This window comes from Bos indicus, chromosome 20, assembly GCF_029378745.1.
Source record: "Bos indicus isolate NIAB-ARS_2022 breed Sahiwal x Tharparkar chromosome 20, NIAB-ARS_B.indTharparkar_mat_pri_1.0, whole genome shotgun sequence".
NCBI classification, from domain to species: domain Eukaryota; kingdom Metazoa; phylum Chordata; class Mammalia; order Artiodactyla; family Bovidae; genus Bos; species Bos indicus.
Genome location: NC_091779.1, coordinates 41,722,915 through 41,744,950, shown reverse-complemented (window position 1 = coordinate 41,744,950; position 22,036 = coordinate 41,722,915). Strand labels below are relative to the sequence as shown.

General features: G+C 47.1%; 1 protein-coding gene across 7 annotated transcripts in view; it reads left to right on the top strand.

Annotated features, from left to right (window-relative positions):
* Positions 1–22,036, top strand: part of PDZD2 (PDZ domain containing 2) — a 403,122-nt gene that overhangs the window by 96,568 nt on the left and 284,518 nt on the right. The window contains exon 2 of one of the 7 annotated variants that reach the window (XM_070774796.1): positions 19,751–19,833. The exons of 5 other annotated variants lie outside the window; for them this stretch is intronic. The gene's annotated coding sequence lies outside the window, so the exon portion shown is untranslated. Of the gene's footprint in view, positions 1–12,161; positions 19,834–22,036 lie in introns of those variants that run through there. One more of the 7 variants, XM_019982767.2, reaches the window with a different exon arrangement.

Genomic DNA, 22,036 nt, shown 5'->3' with positions numbered 1-22,036 from the left:
CCCCACCCTCCACTAAGCGTCCCTGGTTCCCCTGCAGTCTGTCCCCAGGCCCAAGACTCCTCTTTTCCCCACCATGGTGCCCCTGGCTCCCCCTTCCAGGAGAGACTCATGGAGGGCATAAGGAGATATGTGTTCCGTAGAAAAATGGCGTCTTGCTCTGATGGTGTTTATCTTTGGGATCGCAGTCTTCTCCATAGAGATTTATCAAACCTGCTAGACATACCAATTCCTGGGCCATTCCCAGGCCTACTGAATCAGGATTTCTGGAGATGAAGACCTGACCAAGCAGGCGCTTTTTAAAGCAACTGATCTTGCCCTTCCTGTCCATCATCAGCTAAGAGTCCCCCAGGAGCTGACTTTTAGGGTCACGTGGGCCAGCTTGCCCTCTCTAGCCCCTTCCATGCCACATCCCACTTCCACACTCTGGGTCATGGTTTTCCCCACTTGAAAAAGTCTTTGCTCCCGTTTGCCTTTATCTTCATAACAGGTGGCCTTTGGAGCCCAGCTCATCCTTCAAGCCTCGCCTTCACCTTGGGGCTCACTCTTGCTTCCTTCCTTTCTGACTACTACTGGCAACCCACTCCAGTACTTTTGCCTGGAGAATTCCATGGACAGAGGAGTGTGGTGGGCCCCAGTCCATTGGGTCACAAAGAGTCGTCCACGACTGAGCGACTAATACTTTCACTGTCACTGGCTCCTGGGGGCCCTACAGATTAGCCCTTATTTCAGTCACTCAGTAAGTAGTTAATGAGCAGTTGTGATGTGACAAATATTTCTTTAGATCTGAGGGATGCTACAGTGGGCAAACAGATAAAGACCTTGCCCTCATTCTAGTGGAGTAGACACACACTAAACATGATGCACAAATATATTTACAGATAAAGTTAGTTCTGCTAATGACAGGTGCTAGAAAGCAACCAAAGAAGGGTGAGGGGCTTGATAATTAGGGGTGCCATTCTAGGTAGGGTATTTGTGAAGGGCCGAGTGAGCAATATGAGGTGGGGATCTGTGTGGATCTAAGGCAGAGACTGTTTCCATCTGTGTTTCCATCCATCTCAAGTTGACAACAACCAAGCCTTGGCTGTAGACAGTCATCGCCACAGGGTTCCTGGATCGCTTGATTCAAAGGGAACAGCAATGCAGAGGGCCTGGGGCAGGAGCATTTTTGCTGGATTCAAGAAAGAACAAGTGGGTCACGTTCCTGGTGTGTTCCTAGCACCTAGAGGGCTGCTGGGTACTTGCTAGGGTCTTGGTAGCTACCCGAATGATCGTGGCTGGAGTGAAGAGGGTGGGGCGGCTGATGAGAAGAGATAGGAATAAGGTTATACAGCTCTGTGAAAGCCACTGTGAGGACTTCCGATTTTATCCTGAGTATGATTGGATGTTGTTCAGTGTGTTGCATAGAAGAGTAACATGATCAAACTGCGTTTCCTCCAGCATAGACGATGGAGTGTGTGGGGTTAGGGCAGAAGTAGGGAGACCAGTGGAACACTCTTGCAGAGGACTAGGGCCTGGGCACTTGGACTGAAGTGACATCAGTACAGATAATGAGAAGACTTTGGACTCAGTGCATTTTAAAGGTAGAGACTTTGGGTTCTGAGCATAGCTGGGATAGGAGGGGAAGTCAAGCCTCAATTCCAAGACTTTTTACATCAACAGCTTGGGGGAAGGATGATGCTAAATTAATATGTTTGTTAATTTCCTGTTTGTCAGTTTTCCTTTTGATGAGGACCATGCTACATATCGGGCAGCCCCTTGGCAGGACTGGTGTCCCAGCTGCATTATATAAGAGTCCAGGAGCAGCTGGAGCTGCTGATTGGTGACCTTGAGCTCTAACCCCATTCCATGGCTTCAGCACCCTGGGGGCTGGTTTGGCTGTTCTCATTGCAGAAGACTTCTGTGAGGGTTGCCCCTCTGCATCACTCAGTTGTCATCAGGGAGTTAAGATGCCGCCTCTGCAGGAGCTGGGCTGGGGGAGGAGGTGGGAACAGAACCTGGAAGTTCAACAGCCCAACCCCTCTCTTTCCAAGTTTATACATTGTTGGGGGAGTGTTCTCCTTGTTCTGGGTGTATGCGGGTGTTTGCCTTTGCAAATGCTCACCTTGTTCCCTCTTAAGCAGCTCTCTCTTGCTTTCCTTGTTCATTTGTCAAAATGCCATCCCTTCCTCAAAGCCCATTCCAAGCGCTATTTCTTCCATGTAGCTTTTCCCAGCCAGATGTGGTTCTGCTGCCTCTGAACCCCACAGTGGTTTATACCTTTCTTATGACATCATCTTCTCCAGGGTTTTTGAGCTGGAATGCCCACAGTGAAATGATGGGCCCTAATTCTCTTTGAATCCCTCCCCCAGGGCCCAGTGCAGTCTCCTGAACCCAGCACGCACTTGGTAAATATTATTCAAATTGAAATCGACTTCCTTTATGACTCACTTTCAGCAACTGCAGGATATTTGTTTCCTAAAGAAGATTTGGGTCAGGAATCAAGCAATCGAATGTCTAAGATATGTCATATGGAGACTATAAATAAATGAAGTGAGACTAGTACAAGAACACTTTTGATAAAGATGCCATTGTAAGGAATATTTCACTTTCTTTGTCACCCTTTAAAAGATAATAAGAGGCAACAGATACAGGGTCTCTCTTGGGAGGCAATAGGGAGTGGTGGCGACTGGGGTGAACAGAGGGCGTGTACTGATCCATCCATCCATCTCAAGTTGACAACAACCAAGCCTTGGCTCTAGACAGTCATTGCCACAGTGTTCCTGGATAACCTGATTCATCAAGCGAAGCTTCAAATTCAGAATTTTTGCATGGAAAACCCTGATTCCTAGATGTTTAGCAAATGATTCCCCCACACCCTGCCTTGGGGTTTTTTTTTTTTTTTGGACCAGCCAATACCATTGGGAGGGCCTGGCTACCAGCTTAGGGTCTCTGACTTTTATGTCAGACTTTTCCCCACTCAGGCAAATAGGTAAATTTATCTTGAAATTGCAAAGAGAACTAGCTGTTTTTCATTTAAAAAGAGGATGTTTGCATCTTGTTTTTATTCCGTAGCATTTGCTTTCCATTGTCCTGCTTCCATCTGAGTGGGAACCCCAGGGTTACAATTATTAATTTGTGCCCAAGTTCCAGCTTCGTGTGACATAAGCGCTTCTATAGCTTGCCTTGAACTCTGTATAACGGGCTTTTTATTTTCCTCCAGGAGTGGTTTAAATGAAGGCTGCAGTCTTCTGTGAAGCATAATTGGTTTTAAATTGTAGGTTTAATAATAATGATGTTGGGCTTAATGTAGTGCCTTTCAGCTTCTGCTGGCAGCCATTGGAAACCAGTCCCTCATCGACCACTATGCTCTCTTTCCTCAGAAGTAGACAGCTGTTAGGGACCTGAGTCCTGCTATGTCCCCCACCCCATCCTGCTGTGGACCACAGGGGTGAGGAGGCCCAATGCCCGCTGTAGCCTTGGGTCACTGGAGGAGAGGCAAGTCGAAGGGCATTTCTCTGTGCGCTGGGCATAGGGGTCCGAGGCTGGACTTTCAAAGTTCTTTGTGCCTTTTTCCTCTCTTTCTTCACCTTTGGGTCACTCCACAGTGCATTAGGAATTCTTTTGAAAGATGAGCAGAGTAATGCAAATTCCACAGTTTGGCTTCTGTGTAGAGGGTTTAATTGAGAAGGTATATTAACTTAATTGGTTATCATCTGGCTTCTAGCTTCTTTCTGTATTTTAAGTAACTTTATTCCTTTTTCTTTTGCCATGGCCGATAAAGCATGCCTTTAAAATTTTGGTCTCTCCAAGTGAAAAGACCTCTGGTTCAGAAATCAGAAAGCCAGGACTCTGATTATGACTCTTCTTAGAGTGATCTGCAAATACTCAGCTCTCCTAGCCTCATTTCTGAAGCATCGGACAGATGAGAAGATTAAATTACATGACCACTGAAGTCCTTTTCCAGTGCTTGTAATGGAGGACTTAAGCATTTCTGTGAAATGACACCAAACTCCTCCTTGAACAACATTTGGTGTATTTCAGAAGTCAATAAAAATACCAATCTACATATGTTATACAACAGACTAACTGAGGCTTGGACGAGTAAGGGCTGGTTCAGCGAAAACTCAGCATCTGTGTTATAAAAAGCACAGAGGAGGATACTGGGGCTGTGTGATGTGGAGTATCCTGCTTGTAAATTACAGGCAGTGCAGTCAATGACAGGGTAGCCGTCCCCGTGGCCAGCTGATGACCGCCCTTTGGAGGTTTCCCAGGGTCCACCCTATGGACAAACCACAGACGTTCAGAACTTGTGGTCTAGTTCACCATCAATGACAAGCAGCCCCTCATTTGTTTGGGGGTCTGAACTGCCTTGTCTTCCACTACCATTTCTAGATGGTTTTTTGTTGTAGACAAGAGCAAATTATAACATAGGAAGAATGGATGGGGGTAAAAATGGAAACATGAACCCTGAAGAAGTTTATTTGGGCTTGGAAGTCTGCGGTGGCTGTTTGCTCCAGCATTTTGGAGGAAGTGGTCCTATAAGGATTTGAAGGTAGTACACGTAGAATACCCTATTTTGTCCAAATATCACCTGCAAAAAGCTGATCAGACAGCTGTATTCTGCCTCCTTCTCCCCTCTTTTGAGCACATTATGCTCCAATACTTGGGCCACTTGATGCGAAGAGCCAACTCCTTGGAAAAGACCCTGATGCTGGGAAAGATTGAGGGCAGGAGGAGAAGGGGTGACAGAGGATGAGATGGTTGGATGGCATCACTGACTTGATGGACATGAGTTGGAGCAAACTCTGGGAGACGGTGAAGGACAGGGTAGCCTGGCATGCTGCAGTCCATGGGGTCGGAAACGACAGCAACTGAAAACAACCACAAATGCTCCTGGAGGCTCCAAGTTCACACATCAGTAGACTTTAGACTATATGACTTTCTTTTATTTTCCTTAATCTTTAGGTGGTATGTTCTATTTTTTTGTAGATGAAAATGGACAACCGAAGTTAACAGCCTTTGTTCTCTCAAAGTAAACATTCTTAAAAAGGACCAAACCTAATATGAATAATAGATTCAGTGGAAGGGAAACCATGCCCCCGCCCCGTTTCCAGGAACAATTTGCCAGTCTCTCTGTGAGACGGAATAACAGCTTCTGAGTGGCAGATTTTAGCAGCTGGTGAAGATAGCCTGGCTGGCTGTGCAGTGAGGGGAGGGGAAGGTTGGGCATAGCAGGCTGGACTACAAGGTCATTTGCTCACTGCTCTGAAGAGCTGGATGTGGTGTAAACAGCTGCCCACATTGATTCCAGTTCTGACAAACAGGGTCCAAATTTTGAGGTCTACAGATTAGGTACAGAAGACTCTTGACTTCAGATTTCTTAAAATGACTATTAAATTGCTGGCCACTAAGGTGTTAATGTCTGTAATTTAGACCTTCAGATGGCCCCAGGGCTGTACGGGAAGGGGACAGGAAAAGGTTAGTTCTGATGAGGAAAGGCAAGGCAGTAAAAGAAGATGAGTTCAGGTGAAGCACTGTAGGGAGAGGCGGCAGGGTGCCTCTGGGACCTGGTGTTTGTCTGCATGTGCCCATGCGGAGCTCAAGGTCACATGCTTACCGTTGACATCAGAGACCTTTGGGAATGAGGCTCAAGGTTAAGATGGGGGTTCAGAAACTTTCAGAGTTTTTCTAAAGGCCAGCTACAGAAAGGCGATCATCCCCCTTAAGGCAACAGCCATTTCGTTTACCATTATCATATCCCCTTACTATTTGGTGGGCAGTTAGATCAAAGGAAGGGAGAGAGCTGGAGAAGACCTCATACCAGCGCTGACCGGCCATGCCATTGGCTCCCGTGGGGCCCCGGGCACGCCAAGGGGCTGCCGCCAGGTCAGTGGCGGGACATCCTGCTGCTTGGTGGAGGAAGGGATTTCCTCCAGATGCTTGAAGCAGGAAAAGTATTTATTGAAAGGATGTTGGGCAGCCCACAGAGCCAACAAGGCCTAAAGATCAGAATGGGAGAGGAATCCAGGTGGACTTTGGGATGACAGCCAGGCAGCTCACAGGGCTGGTCTGTGGACGCTGGGCTCTGCCTGGACACTATCCTGCTGCTCCTGACCGCGCAGTGCTGCCCCCTGCAGAGAGCTCCTTGTAAACGACTCCCAGATGCCAAGTCCACAGTGAGAGGGCCATTCTCTGCACCCACTCGTGGACTTGGGTCCTGGCTGTCCCTGTGGTGACCTTAAACACGACATGGGTGGGAGTGGGGACTCCGTACAAGTCCATGGAGCTGGGTGGCCAAGAAAAAAAAATACACAATGTCCCTCAGGGGGAGGAGTTGGAAGAACCCTCAATGTGATGAGTAACCCAGTTAATTAAACAAATATGAAAACACAAAATAAAAGCAGCACTGTATGCCTTTTAGACTTTTATGTCAAATCAGGGGTGACAGGGGTCAGCAGGTTCCAGTGTATTAAGACTATGCTAATGGCAGTTCCCAGGGGCTAGGACGGCCTATTGGCTGACGTGACACAGCACCTTCTTAGGAAAAAGTCTCAACATGAAACAGAATGGTCAGGGTGGTATTGCTGTGGGTTCAACCAAAGCATCAGAGTTTCCATGTCCTGAGTGTGCTTGAGATCAGTCCTGACTCTGTCTCTTTCCTCCCCACTCCCACCCGAAGACCCGCCAGTCATGTGGGCCTGTGGTTTTTCTGGGAGCCCTACATCAGGAGAAGGGGTCAGCCAGGGCCCATCAGCCCAACCTCACGCCCTGTGGAGTGTTCTGGCTTCTGAGGGTGAATTAACTCTTGTTTTTATTGCGCTGCTCATTCCAGCTCCTGCCTGTCTCCCTAATTCATCCCACATGTCAGGTCCCTTCTGCTTGCGGCAGTCACTGCCCAGCCCGGGGTCTCGTCTGTTTGGTGCATCTTGTTGGCCTGTCTGCTGGCAGCTCTGTCCACAAGCCCCCCTGGGTTCACAGGCTCCTCACTTGGGAGTTGCCTCCTCCTGTTCTCACCTGCTGCTGCTGCTGCTGCTGCTAAGTCACTTCAGTTGTGTCCAACTCTGTGCAACCCCATAGACGGCAGCCCATCAGGCTCTCCCGTCCCTGGGATTCTCCAGGCAAGAACACTGGAGTGGGTTGCCATTTCCTTCTCCAATGCATGAAAGTGAAAGGTGAAAGTGAAGTCACTCAGTCATGTCCGACTCTTCACGACCCCATGGACTGCAGCCTACCAGGCTCCTCTGTCCATGGGATTCTCCAGGCAAGAGTACTGGAGTGGGTTGCCATCGCCTCCTCCTGTTCTCACCCACAGTGCAGCCTAAACTTCTTGAGGGCCTGGAACTTAAGGTACTTGTATTTCATTATCTTCTCTGAACCTGACACTTAGCGGGCTCGACAAATCTCGTTCAGTCAGTGAATAATTCAGAGCACCTTGGAAGGCAACCTGCCTTCAACTGCGTGGGCCACACTGGGGAGAGAAAGACCCGGGGTGCTTGCGGGGGAGGCAGAGGCAGGGTAGGGCGACCCCTGTAGCCCCAGAGCTCAGACGGTAGAGGTGGGGGATGGTGAAGCTGGGGATCCGGCTCTGGTCTGGAGGTGCAACTTGCCTAAGGGTGGCCTGGGCTGCGGACAGGGGACAGGATGGGAAGGTGATGGCCGCTGGGAGGCTATGCCTTCTCATACATGGGCCCTGGACAGGTCTGCGTGATACAATCCCATGGTCATGTGTCATCTTCAATTGGGAAATCCTCTAATTTTGAGTCTTCCAAAAATGTGATTTTTTAAAAGTTTTCCTCCCTGCCCGCCTTCTCCCTTCTCTCCTTCCCTCCCTCCTTCCCCTCCATCCTCTTACCCATCTTCTCTCTCCTACGGCAGAAGGGCAGAGAGGGCATTCCAGGTAGATAAGTGTGTCCATTTCAAAATCTACCCACTTTCTCCTAACATATGGGAAGTGTATGGTCTCTGCCTTAAAAACAAAATGCTCGACGGACTTCCCTTGTGGTCCAGTGGTTAAGACTTCACCTTCCAAGGGTGCGGATTTGATCCCTGGTCAGGGAGCTAAGATCCATGTGCCTTGGGGCCAAAAACCCCAAAAGATAAAACAGAAGCAATATTGTAACAAATTCGGTAAAGACAAAATAATAAAATGACCCACATCCAAAAAAAAAAAATCTTTACAAAACTGCTAGAGTAATAAAGTGTCAGAGCAAGAACTCTGCTCTTCCCAAGCAGCCTCCACCTCCCCTCGCTCCCCATGGGTTCTCTCATTACAGTCTGTTCCTGGTCCCGCGTGACTGTCTTCACCTCCCCACTCCTCCTCCTCTGTTTCCAGCAGGTTCTCACCCTCTCTGAGCCGTTCACTTAGCCCCAATTCTAACCCCTAAGCAAGGCTTATAACCCACCATCCTCTAGCCCCCACAGCCAGAACTTCTAGTCACCAGCTTCCACCTCCCTTTGTCTGTGCCCACCCACTCCCCCACCTTCTTACTCTGTCATCCCCATTGTTATTTCTGGGCTCCTGGGAGGGAACAGCGTGACTAGCTGCTGAGTGCACTGGGACTACCCTACTAACAACCACACTGTGTTTTAACAAGGATGCATTAGAACAGCTGTTGGTGCACACTCACCAGGCTCTTTGAGGAGGCTTCCAGGGGAGTGAGGCTTCCAGGGGAGCAAAGCTTCCTAATATGAAGTTTAAAAATCTGTTCTTTGCTCTTTCACCCCAGACTTCGGTTTAGCCGGATTGGCTAGCCCTCTCACCTGAAGCCCCAGGTGTGGTCCATAGGATGTTTTAGGTGCTTCTAGTGGATAAGGTTTGGGAAAACACAAGTGAACAAATCCAAAATCTCTTTACTGAAGGGCTTCTCAGAAGTATTAATAGGTTAAGTTGGATGACAGCAGGGGCCACATCTTTGTTATTTGTTCCGATGCCTAAAAACAAAAAACATGATCAAAGATAAGTAAATGCATCCTGAATTTCCAAGAGGAGATATAATCCAATCTTGTTGAGTTGCTCAGTCGTGTCTGACTCTTTTTGACCCCATGGACTGTAGCCCACCAGGCTTCTCTTTCCATGGAATTCCCTTGGCAAAAATACTGGAGTGGGTTGCCATTCCCTTCTCCAGGGAATCTTCCCAACCCAGGGATCAGACTCAGGTCTCCTGGATCGGCAGGCTGACTCTCTACCACTGAGTCACCTGGGAAGCCCCTGCACTTTCAGGCTTCTGCCAGCAGAGGCTTGAGGGCGTCTTGCTCTAGGTGAAGCAGGAGGGAAGAGTCTGGAGGGTGTTTCTTGGCCAATATTGCACCTCCTTAAGAAAGCAGAGCTGAAGTAGAGGAGGATTGCCCTTAATGGATGAAGTGCCACTGGAGTGGTGGCTCTTATGTTGAACTCAGGCACAGTTGCATTAAAACATATATTTACTGAGCATCCATCACGCACTGGGAGTGATTCTTAGGAAATGTGCAAGCAGCATTCTAGGTGTTTGAACAATAGTGAACCAAACGCAGTTGAAGGTGTGAACCAACTTCAGCAGTTTCCATGAAACAAGCTTAGAGGAATAATCAGAGAGCGATATAAGACAATATATCCTGGTGAACTGAGTCATAGGATGCCAACAATAAGTAGTATGAACAGTAAATTTAGGGAAAAAATGGGACATGCCTAGGTTTATCAAGAAGACGTTTGGGAGAAAGGGGAGCTAGATGTCAAAGAATAGGGTGAGGAAGATATGGATAGAGCAACTGAATGTAAATGTCCCAAGGGATCCCAAGAGATCATTCTTTTGTCCACCTAGGTGTCCTAAGCACTTAGTCTCCAGTGCACAGTGGTTGCAATAACACTTGTTGAATAAATGACCCAGCGGAGGAGGGAGGAAGGGCAATTCAGGAGCCAGCGGTGGAGCAGAAGCTGTGGGCTGGGAATGTGTTGGCTCTGTTGGTGGTGTGAGCAGCAGAGGGGTGGGGTGACAGGGTGGTGCTGTGTAGGAGCTGTCGGGTGATACGATGGGGCCGACTTGTCAGGAGTCCTGAATGCCAGGATGGAAAATTCAAATGTGATGTTGTAGATTGTTAATTTACGAAGATAACATGGGAAGCAACCACAAGGAAAAGCCACCAAAATGGAAAAATGACAAGAGCAGCAGTATGCTAGCAGTCTGGTTATTAGCCTGATGACTGACTGCAGGGTGGGGAGGAGGAAGTCAGATTCTTCCAATGGGTGGTAGCAGTGAGAGTCCAGAAGAAAAAGAGTCTGAGAAACGTTCTAAAGGAAAGAAATAAGTGTGGGGAAGTAAAAGAGAAGGAGAAAGTAAAGATGACACCCAGAATCTGAATAATTAGAATGTTGGTATGCTTGTGGGGAAAAAAGGGAGGCATGTCTAAGTCAGATTTGTCAGAGCATCCCATTAGAGATGTCCTGAAGATGGTTGGAAATGTGATGCTGAAGTTTGCACGAGAGGTCTCAGAGAGGAAAAGGAGAGAGCTTAGGGCTCAGGACTATACCTGGTACCTTCTCCCATCTGACCTCTACCTAGGGAGGGTTTGGAGCTGCAGGGGGACATTGAGGTCTATAGCTCTGGGAAAGATGGAGGGTAAGTTTGTGGCCAAGTTGATATTTACTGTGGGAGAGTTTGCAGCAGACGTTAAAGGATCAGGTGTAAGAGCCAAAGAGACCTTATGGAGATTTCCTGAGCCAGAATCTCTGGGCGTCTGGACATCTGGATTGTAAACAAGCATATAATGGGATTCCATAGACACAATGCCTTGAAGACTACGTGTTCGCTGCCTGCATCTCATGCCAATTGATTAAATGTTACAGGAGAAAGTTCACTTGAATATTAACAGTCCACCAATTCATACACACTGGCTTAATAGGCAGTTTCTTACTTTCTGGAGATGGTCGAAAGAAGGCAACTCATTCAAAAATTTTCATGGCACCAAAAAAATAACTGAGAATTTGTGAGCCATTATATTGAGGCTCCATGGCCAATTAATATTCAGACAGAGCTTCTGGATATCTGTCATGGGGCTTGAGGATTATGTTTTGAGCAGAATAATAGAATAGACTCTACTGCTGCTGCTGCTGCTGCTAAGTTGCTTCAGTCGTGTCCAACTCTGTGCGGCCCCATAGATGGCAGCCCACCAGGCTCCATCCCTGGGATTCTCCAGGCAAGAATGCTGGAGTGGGTTGCCATTTCCTTCTCCAATGCATGAAAGTGAAAAGTGGAAGTGAAGTTGCTCAGTCGTGTCCGACTCTTAGTGACCCCATGGACTGCTGCCTACCAGGCTCCTCTGCTCATGGGATTTTCCAGGCAAGAGTACTGTTTCTATTTTTGTGTAAATACCAGACTGATTGAGCAGCAGTACTATTTAGCAGACTGAAGTGGTAACCACATTCTCTTGGTTGTATATTGGGGTAAGACAGGAGCTGAAGGCCCCATGTGAGCAAGTGGAGGTCGGGGCCAGACCGAGGATCTGACACTAGGAAATCACTGGCACGATATCTAGACTAAGATGCACAGGAAGTCCAAGAAGCATTGGCCAAGGGCAGAATCAGAGGTGAGCACCAGCAAGCACAGAACAAAAGCTGAGGGTAGGGCAGGCGCATAATTGACCAAGAGTAATTCTTTTATGTGTGCGTGTGGTAAAACACACAAAGCATAAAAGTGACTGCTTAACCATTTTAAACTGACATTAAGTACATTCACAGTGTTGTGTAGTCATCACTGCTGTCTAGTTCCAGAGCTTTTTCATTATCCCAAAAGGAAACCTCATTCCCATTAAGCAGTCCCTCCCTAACTCCTGGCAACCAACCACTAATCTGCTCTCTGTATCCATGGATTTGTCTCTTCGGATATTTCATATCAATGAAATCATGTTATACAATACATGATCTTTTGTAACCACCTTCTTTCACTTAGCATAATGTATTCAAGGTTTATCCATGTTGTAACATGTGTCATTCCTCTTAATTGTTGAATAATATTCCACTGTGTGGACATAGCAGAAATGGCAACCCACTCCAGTGTTCTTGCCTGGAGAATCCCAGGGACGGGGGAGCCTGGTGGGCTTCCGTCTATGGGGTCGCACAGAGTCGGACACGACTGAAGCGACTTAGCAGCAGCAGCAGCAGTGTGGACATAGCACATTTTGTTTATTCGTTCTTCAGTTGATGGACATCTAAGCTGTTTCCACCTGCTGGCTATTGTAAACAGTGCTGCCATCAACATCCATGTACAAGTTCTATTTAATGCCCATTTTCAGTTCTTTGGGGGTATATACCTCAAAATACAAATGGTAATTTTATGTTTATATTCTCAAGAAATTGCCCAACTTTTCTATAGAAGCTGCACCACCTTACCTGCCCCTCAACAATGTACAAGGGTTCTGGTTTCTCCACATCCTCACCCACATGTGTTTGACCAAGACTAATTCTTGTTGTAAGAGTTTCACAGCCAGGTGCTTCTTCGAGGGCTAGGGGCTGACCCGGTGAGGCAACCTCCAGTAGTCTTCAAGACCCAGCTCTCTATGATGTTGGTCTGACTACAACCACAGTGGTGATCAATGGAGAGGACAAGCCTTGGCCAAATGCCACCTGTTCAGCTGCCCAAGCTTGAGTCACAACTTCAGCACCTTCATGGTATCCACCTTTCTGCTCAGCGACTCCCTCTAATGCCTGACTTACCTTCCAAATTTACCAGCATGTCTGTGCCAGCATTGGCCTTTCCCTCCCTTTAAGGTGACTACTCCACGTTTGAACCAGTTCATAGTCACACAACAACTTTGATAGAAGCCATGTGTCATGGTTGTTTTCAGTACAGCTGGCTGAGTACAATGGTTGGCCACAAATCAAAGCTCATTAGATGGAAGCATTAAATAAATCAGGATTGGGGAGGGAGGTGACTGTAAATGGAAGGCTGAATGTGAGAGATAATCCAGTCTGCTATCTCTAGTGTCTTTTGCATTTGGAGTGTTTAAACTTGGCCTGACATTTATAGGCATTTTTCAGCCTCCTCTCCTGCCCCCACCCCGTGCCACACACTTCCCCACAGCAATGAGCAGACTGGGAATAATTTGATGTGAAATCAAGGTGGAGCTCAGTAGAGCGGGTAATTAAGAATGTGATTTTTTTTTAAGCACTTAGGGAGTTATGAGAAATCAGAAACATCTTTTTTGTTTGAATAAAAGTTACTGGTTTGTGAAGGCAGTGACTGAGATGTCATTATCTGTGTTCTGGGAAGCTGAGAGGCTCTGAGAATAGGCCTCAGTACTTCTTAGTACCAGGGGGAAACTTAACAGCATCAGCTCCTGCCCACAGAGCACCTCATGGCAAGTGTTACAGCCCCCACTGACCCTCTGGTACTGGACTGTCAACCTGAACTGCTTCCTAAGGACAGCAGTTCCTAGTCTTCCTGGCCAGTCCCCAGGATGCAGTCCATCATTCACTGCAGGTATGGAGCTCTGCCCTTATCAGCTATTTAGGGCAGATAAAAAAAAATGAAGAACCTGGTGATTCTTAACAATAACCACCTCTACAAAAAGAGAGTGATGTTCACAAGCCACACTGGAGGGAAATAGAGGGGAAGAACTACTCTGGCAAATAAGTCATATGAATTTTAATGACATGTGTGCTCTTAGATATAATGTGAAATTAGGAACATGGAAACTGAGTGATGGAAAGGAAGTGATGTCAGCAAGATGGCAGAATAGGAAGTCTCAGACTCTCCTTGCCCTAGGGAGACATCCACTCACCAACATGGACCAATTCCCTTTGTAAAAAATCTACAAATCAGTTCAAGAGGTGCCTGCAACCCAGGTGGGCGCAAAACCAGATGCATTGAGGCCGGTCACGTGAGTGCAGGTTGAAAGTGGCCAACTAGATGTAATAAATCTTCAAAGCATTTGAAAATAAAGGAAAAGAGGCATCCCTCTGATAATAAAATAAAAGATCAATGCATAATGGGTCATAGTAGAAGCGTCACATGAAATTGAAAGATGCTTGCTCCTTGGAAGAAAAGCTATGACAAATCTAGACAGCATATTAAAAAAGCAGAGACATTACTTTGCCGACAAAGGTCCATCTAGTCAAGGCTATGGTTTTTCCAGTAGTCATGTATGGATGTGAGAATTGGACCATAAAGAAGGCTGAACACTGAAGAATTGATGCTTTTGAACTATGGTGTCAGAGAAGACTCTTGAGAGTCCCTTGGACAGCAAGGAGATCAAACCAGTCCATCCTAAAGGAAATCAACCGTGAATATTCATTGGAAGGACTGATGCTGAAGCTGAAGCTCCATTCCTTTGGCCACCTGATGTGAAGAGCCGACTCCTTGGAAAAAGATCTTGATGCTGGGAAAGACTGAGAGCAGGAGAAGGAGGCAACAGAGGATGAGATGGTTGGATGGCATCACCGACTCAATGGTCATGAGTCTGAGCAAATTCCACAAGATAGTGAAGAGCAGGGAAGCCTGGAGTGCTGCAGTCTATGGGGTTGCAAAGAGTTGGACATGATTTAGCGACTGAAAATCAAAATGTGAAAGGGAGACGGTATGACTCTGGAGTACTGAAGACAGAAGCATCAAGGAGACGCGTCCCAGAGTTCCAGGTGGTCCACCTGCTGTTCACTCCTTCAACACTTCTGTTCACTGTCCTATCAGCGCCCGGAGAGGAAGCTCCTCCTACCTTCCATGGAAGATGCTTGTTCTCCCGCTTAGAGAATTAGTGGCCATACTTCCCTCTTGTTTAGAGCTTAAAACTACAACCTTACACCCAAAAGCTAAAACTGAGAAAAGAGGTGTTTTTTTTTATTATTATTGTTTTAAGTGAAGGATTTGGAAGATGGTAATTTAAGTCACAATGAAGATAAAAAGCAGTTTCCTGCCCACCACTGCTCACCCTCAGTCCTTTTTCCTCTTCCTACTGCCCTATTCTCTGAAAAATGCAGCCTGAGAAAATATGACCCTGGGGAATACTGGATGTGAGAAAGCTGTGTAGCCTGAGCTGAAAAGCAATTAACTGTCCCTGAGCAGTCTCCGAGCAGGCAGAGGCGCGTCCCCGAGGCAGGAAGACATCACCATGATTTAGGTCTGTGTTGGTTGGTTTGCTGACAGCATCCTGTGTGTCCCGAGGCCCCATAAGAAATGGCTGGTGAAGACTGAGGTCACCGCTTCGCCCAGCTGGACTGTATCTTTGCAGTGACCTAAGGGTCAGTGAGTAAGGAAGAGAAGGCCGAGGCCAGCGATGACCTTGAATGTGTATCCAGCTGTGAGCTGTTGCTCAGGCTTCCAAATGGTAAATTAAGATTATGCCTGGTTGGTTTTTGCTTCTTTATGTTTAGAGGGGGAAAAAAACAACACCACCTTTATAATTCTATATTCCACAACCTGAAACTTGGATGTCCACTTCTGAATGATGCCTGTGTGCTAAGTCATTTCAGTCGTATCCGACTCTTTGTGACCCTATGGACTGTAGCCCGCCAGGCTCCTCTGTCCATGGGATTCTCCAGGCAAGAATACTGGAGTGGGTTGCCATTCCCATTTCCAAGGGATCGTCCCGACCCAGGGATCAAACCTGAGTCTCCCGCATTATAGGCAGATTCTTTACCATCTGAGCCACCAGAGAAGCCAAAATAATCACTTGACGGTGGTGGGATGCACTCTGAATGATGCCAATAAATAAAGATAAAAAAGAATTCCACGGTCAGCTAAGCTTTAGCAGCTCTGGTTTAAGCCTTAAACTGGAGTCCATAGTGCTGGACTGCTCAGAGCCTTCAGTAAGAACGATGCCTCTAAAAAGAGCATGCAGCAGACAGCAGTTCTCAAATGCATCTGATAATGGAACCCTCTTGAGTCCGGCGGCTCTTGTAACTGTAACTAAGTAGAACACGTCTGGCTGCTCTGTACCTGTTCCTCAGTTCAAACCTTTCTTTGTCTCATTTGATTTTTCAAAACTAGGTGACTCGCTGCCTTGTGTTCGTTTCTTCTCCCATGTGATTTTTTTTTTTTTTAAGATACTGACCCATTTTGACTATGTTTTAATAAAAGGTCCATCCACCAGCTTGAAGTCAGAGGAGGACTACTTTAAGGTTTCAAATGGCCTTATCATCTTCAGTTTTAATGATGAGGACAGAGGCCCAAAGAAATGAAATAAGTGCCTGTGGCCACGCCGCCAGCCAGTCAGTGCAGAGCTGGGCAGTGTGGCCATGTAGAGCCTGCCTGCAGGCTCAGGGTTCTCCTGTGGGCACTTGCTTTTCCATGCATGATCTCCTTTGAGCCTGAGGTCATGGCTCCTGTCTTGTTCCCTGGTTTGTTCCTAACCCATACTTTTTGAGAGGATTTATCCGGGTCCCTTATGCCAACTGTTATTCAGCTATTTTTCCCTTTGTCCCATTTTGGGTAGAGAAATCCCCTGCCAAATACTTTCTGGTGACATATTTGAAGGCAGAGTAATACGCTGGGAGCAACCAGATCCACTCCTTTGGAACAGTGATTTCCTTACCAGCCTTGCCTTTTTTTACCTGTGTGATCAACGCTTCCATCTGAGTTCTCACTGCTCCTAGAGGCTTGGCTCAGCCAACAGCAAGAGAATAGCTGGTACAAGGTGCACGGAACCAGGTCCTGGAGTTAGTCTCTACCTACTAGGTGAGGTGGGCAGGGTTTCGGATCACAGGGATCTAGTAATGGCTGGCTGTGGTTCAGGCAAACAGCTGCACCAGGGTCTCCAAAGGCTGGTGGAATGCAGTGAAAGACAGGCTGGCAGGCAGCTTGCAACACACTCCAGCCATCATGGCAAGAGGCAGGGAGGCCTTTCAGATGCTACGATGAGAACTAGCAATAGATAGATTAGGCTCGGTGGTTAGAACTGAAAGCATGGTCAGAACTGAAGCAATGATGGGAGTCAATGGATGCCGAGTCTACAGGTACGCTGCTGAGCTGCTCTCCGATCTTTCCTGCCAAATGTAACAGGTGCATGAAGAATTACTGATGGTGCCGAGCAAGGACAGATAGTAGGCTGGACAGTTCACAGGGGCCCACAGGTAGGGAGGGCTTCCCTGGTGGCTCAGACAGTAAAGAATCTGCCTGCAATTCAGAAGTCCCAGGTTCAGTCCCTGGGTCCGGAAGATCCTCTGGAGAAAGGAATGGCTCCCCATTCTAGTATTCTTGCCTGGAGAATTCCATGGACAGAAGAGCCTGGTGGGCTACAGTCCATGGGACCGCAAAAAGTCAGACACGATTGACAGACTAACAGCACCACCGGTAGGGAGAGCTAGAGGCTGAGAACCAATAGCGCTCTCTTCTTTCCCTCATGTAACACTTGCAATCCTGATCTTCACTGTCACAGATTCTCTAAAGAGGGGGACAGTGCCTGTTTTCTTCATCTTTGTATTGGCTGAGCATAGCACTGCCCTAGAGGTGCTCAGTAAATGCTTTCAGAATGAATGAATGTGAACTGTTTCACAGTAGTAGAGATGGAATTAAATCTACACGGGATGCAATGTTCAATGAGTTTGAAATCTGGGTCCTCACATTGCTGAGGGCAGATGTGGCTGGTGAGTCCCTCCCTGACACGGTGATTTTCCAGACCCCTCAGACTTGAGTGGCTTGTGTTTGAGTCAGTGCTGACCAGGCAGCCTGGATGTGGCATGAAGCTGAACTAACCTGGATGGAAGCAAACACGGTTGACTCCCGAGGCTGCGAATGTTTCTATTTCGAGCAATTTGTCCAGTAAACATTTATCAGGCTCTGTTTCACCTCACTGAGGATAAAAGGGAAGCTTGGATCAGAATCCTAGGGGCAGATTTTGGACCAGTGGTGACATTTCTAAAATCACCAAGCAAATGTTTTCCATCTAGCCATGGTAATTCAGAATTTCAAGATCAGGAAAGGACAGCTGGTCAGACGTTAAGAAGTGCACAGCCTCGGAGTTTAAAAATAGGGCAAAAAAAATCAGTATCAACTTAATTTTGACTAATAGAGCCAGGTTTCTACCCAAGCTAGGTGCTCGGCTTTTATTTTTTAATTGTTCCTCCTGATATTTTAAAACCCTGTTGTGTTCTGATTCCCTGAGAAGTTGGGAGAGGTCCATTTTTAATGCAAAATGCAGAGCTTGGGATGTGCCTAAGTGGTCTGGGGAGTGTGGCAAGGCTCCAGTGGGGCCAGAGTCCACAGTCACAGGACGCGGCTGTGGTGAGGAACTTTGGAGTCACTTAGCTCATCAATAAGGTCCTGATTCCTGCTGATGGAAACTTGCAGACAAAATACGAATGCCTTTCAGGAAACTGGATCTGGATTTTGTTGTGTTTCTCACACCGCCCCCCTCCTTGCGCTCTGTGAAGTCTCTTACGGGTCCCCCAGTGAAGTCCTTGTAACACATCTGACCTCTTCAGTCATTTCACCAAGACTTATGCGCTCTGGCAGGCTGACGTGGACTCCTCTTTTCCAAAAGATGAAAAGCATGTCACTGAAAATATTAGTCAGGCTCAAGGAAAAGCTTTGTGAGTTTTGCATAATCACAAAGAAAGAAAAAGTAGGTCACATTTGGAGCCTGTTCTGTTGGTGGAAGAAAAAAGAGGATGAAGAAGAAGTGTCAGATGATTTAGTTTTCTCTCAGCTTCTTAAGACCAAGCGATAGTGTCAGAGGCCCCGGAGTCTGACACCACGCCCACATGCTTGAGTCTCCCCCAGGATGGAAGAAAGCATGTCCAAACTGGGCTCCGTGAGATGTGTGAGCCGCGGGGAATGGATGGAGCCAATTGGTGTATCCCTTGTGTGTGCCTCAGAGAGATTCATTGGCAGCTGCCATTTGAATGGGAAGACAGTGTTTCGGGGACTTGTCTGGGGCTGGGGGATTCATCCTGAGTGATTTCAGTCTCAGGTAACCCAGGAGGCACTCACCATTTCTAGTTCACTGACTGCAGTTGTCCGTCAGTGGGGTTAGAAGTTGTAAACAGGGCTTGGCTACTCCAAAGGCGCAGAGACTGCCCTGATCTTTAGGGCTCTGGGATTCCTTGGACCGGGTCAGATTCCTTGAGAGAGGCACTCATAGCAATGGCCACCCCTGAATCGTCTGATGTGAGCCAAACTCAGTGGGTCAGAGAGCTCTACATACTTGCGTTCGGAGGAATGCTTTACGTCCAAAGTATCAAACCCGGCCAGTTTCTCTGCTGCAGCTGCAGCTTTCTTAGATTCTCAGGATTAGAAAACAAAGGCAAATATGCTGTCAGTGGCCTCAGTTCTGGGTCTTGTCTTCTGTATTTTCACTTTCTTTTGCCTACTGTTTTCATTTTTTTGTACCTCATATTTTGCAGGAGTTGTGGCCTTGAAAATTTGGCATGTGTGTAAAGAAGAGTGCATGGTTGAATCATTAGAGAAGCTTGCTGTTAAAGGAAACACTGCAGTGATGCAGTTTGTAAAGGGAAGAATTCTTTGGTTGTGACAAATAGGCACGATTTAATGAGACTGCTTGGGAATAACCTCTGAGTTTAAAGTATTTGTTGTTCATAAATTGAGACTCTCTGTGACAGTAGATGAAGTTCTGCCACTGTATATTTGACAAAAGAGGAAACAGAGAATGATATAGGGATTATCTGTGACTTTTATTATTCATGTAACTATTCAGAACTCTTGGTGGGGGGGTCTCAGTCTGTGGGTGGATGCTGCAGTATGTTTTGGTGTTTATCATGTGTGTATAGCTATCTTGTCATCCCTAAGCTTATTGAGTCAGGGCAGACTAGGTATAGGCCCTGAGTTGATTACAGTCTATTCCCTTCCAGGTCAATGGAGGTGTTTTGGCAATTCCCAGGACCACCAAAGTTGATGTAGATTTGCATTGTGTGGAGAGGCAGAGGATGAGGAGGTAAGAGTCTGGCAGGTCTGCTGTTGGATTGGCCAGGGTCCACCAACAGGAAATCGAAGTCAACAAGAAGGCGAGTGCAGGTAATGGAGCCAGGTCCAAAGTTGAAAACGATTAGATCATTTCCTCGCCAGCAAGAGCCAGGGCCGTGGTAGACCAGAAAGACATGAGTGCTTCATGAAGCCAAGGTCAACAGCCTGCCAAGTCAAAGGGCGGTTGAAGCAAGAGTGGCTATGGGTAAAATGGAGAGACCTGACTCTTCCACTCACTTCTGCCTGAACTTTGTCTCACTGGGCCTTAGTTTCTTCAACCTCTTTAAAATGTGGTTATATTAGAGGAGTTAACTTTCAAACTTACTGTGTTTAAGGCACTGTAACCCTTTCTATAAAGAAGATTTTTATAAGAAAACCCTGTGTGTGTGTATTAGTTACTCAGTCGTGTCTGACTCTTTGCAACCCCATGGCCTGTAGCCCACCAGGCTCTCTGTCCATGGGACTGTCTAGACAAGAACACTTGGAGTGGGTTGCCATTCCCTTTTCCAGAGGATCTTCCCAACCCAGGGATTGAACCCTGGTCTCCTACATTGCAGGCAGATTCTTTACCATTTGAGCTATAGGGAAGTCCTTCAGAAAACCCTATATACATAAAAAAAAAGTGGGTATGCTCCAGTTGGCACTGAGGGGAGCAGGACTGGGTACCAGAGCCCTAACTACATGGCCCCTGTCTTAAATATCATGGTGATTCCTTCACCTCCCAGGGACTGCATTCAAAGGTATTGGATAAATTTTTTAAATCCTTTCTAGCCCATGGGTTGGTCAATAGGATTTTGAAATCATCACTGACTTTCTTCTAAAGCTGCTCATGGGTTTCTAGAGCAGCTTTTGCCTGCAGGGCAGCCCCCTCCTGATTTTGGAAGGAGTCCTCTTCACAGGGCCTGGTCTCTCTGCCAGTCACAGGCCAACCAGAAGTTTCTGCAGGCCAGCTGAGTAACCAGAGCCAAGAGGCCCTCGACCAGACCTGGAAGGCACGGTGGACATACACATTGTCCTCTGTTTGCTTGAATAGACCCCACGGAGTGTTAGGGAGCCCTCTGTGCACCAAGCCCTCTAACCTTGTGGGAGGTGGGGAGTTTGGAGGCAGCAGGTGGGTGTTGAGATTCCCAGTCTGTGGGATTAGAAAGTGAAAGTGGTGGAGAAGCAACACCAGCAATAATACCAGCATTTACCCCACACGCAAAAGTCTCTCAAACAAGAAATATTAGAAAGGAGGAAGAAACACAGTATCATCTTACTTTCCTACAGAGACCAAGTTCAAGTTCCAAAACCAAGTCCCGCTGGGGTCAGGGATCAGTAGCCCCTTTCCTGTACGCAAAAGTTCTGTCTTAGACTTCTTTACTCATGCTCTAACAGGAGCTCAAGTTTCATTCAAACTACACAGTTGGTAAAAATAAATAAATAAAATCCCTTACACTGTATATTCACAAAATGCTTTTTACTTAAAAAAAACACAAAAATCTATACAGTCAGAAATTCAGAGTCTTCTGACATACTTGATATAATCAAGGGAGAAAACCTGAACTTCAATATTAATACCTGGACTGTTGTCCCAGCTCTGCTCCAAGCTGAGTGACTTTGGGCAAATCACTTGGGCTTTCCGTGCCTGGGTTGATGTCTGATAAACTGAAAGAACACCCAACCATAGCAAGGAGACAGTGAAGCACTAGCTGTGAACTTTGAGAGTGGTCGCCCTGCTCTGTAAATCTACTGGAATGGTCAGTATGCAGCAGGTGAACACAGATATGAATACCTGGAGGGGTGGTGTGGTCCCATCTACAGAGCATGGGGTCACCTGGGCCGAGACTGCTGATCTCCCCTGCTGGTCACTGCTCTTCTGTTAAATCACCAGTACCAGCTTTGTGCCCAGGGCAGGAGCCAGTCTCCCCGCCCCCTCAACGATGGCTGAGTTTGGGCTCCAGCACCTGGAGCCTGACACCCACTCGCCTGGCCTCCTTACTTGGCATTCTGCCTGCCTGGGACTAGGGGAGTAGTTTGGAATTTCAGCAGCACCCTATGCAGGCAATAAAAACCTAGGAGGTCAGAGAAGGAGGAAATTTAAAGAGAAGGAAGGAGAGGAAAGGAGTGAGTCAGAAAGCTCTGAAGGGAAAGGAACTGCTCCCTTTGCCAGAAGGTTGGTTATTATATGAAGA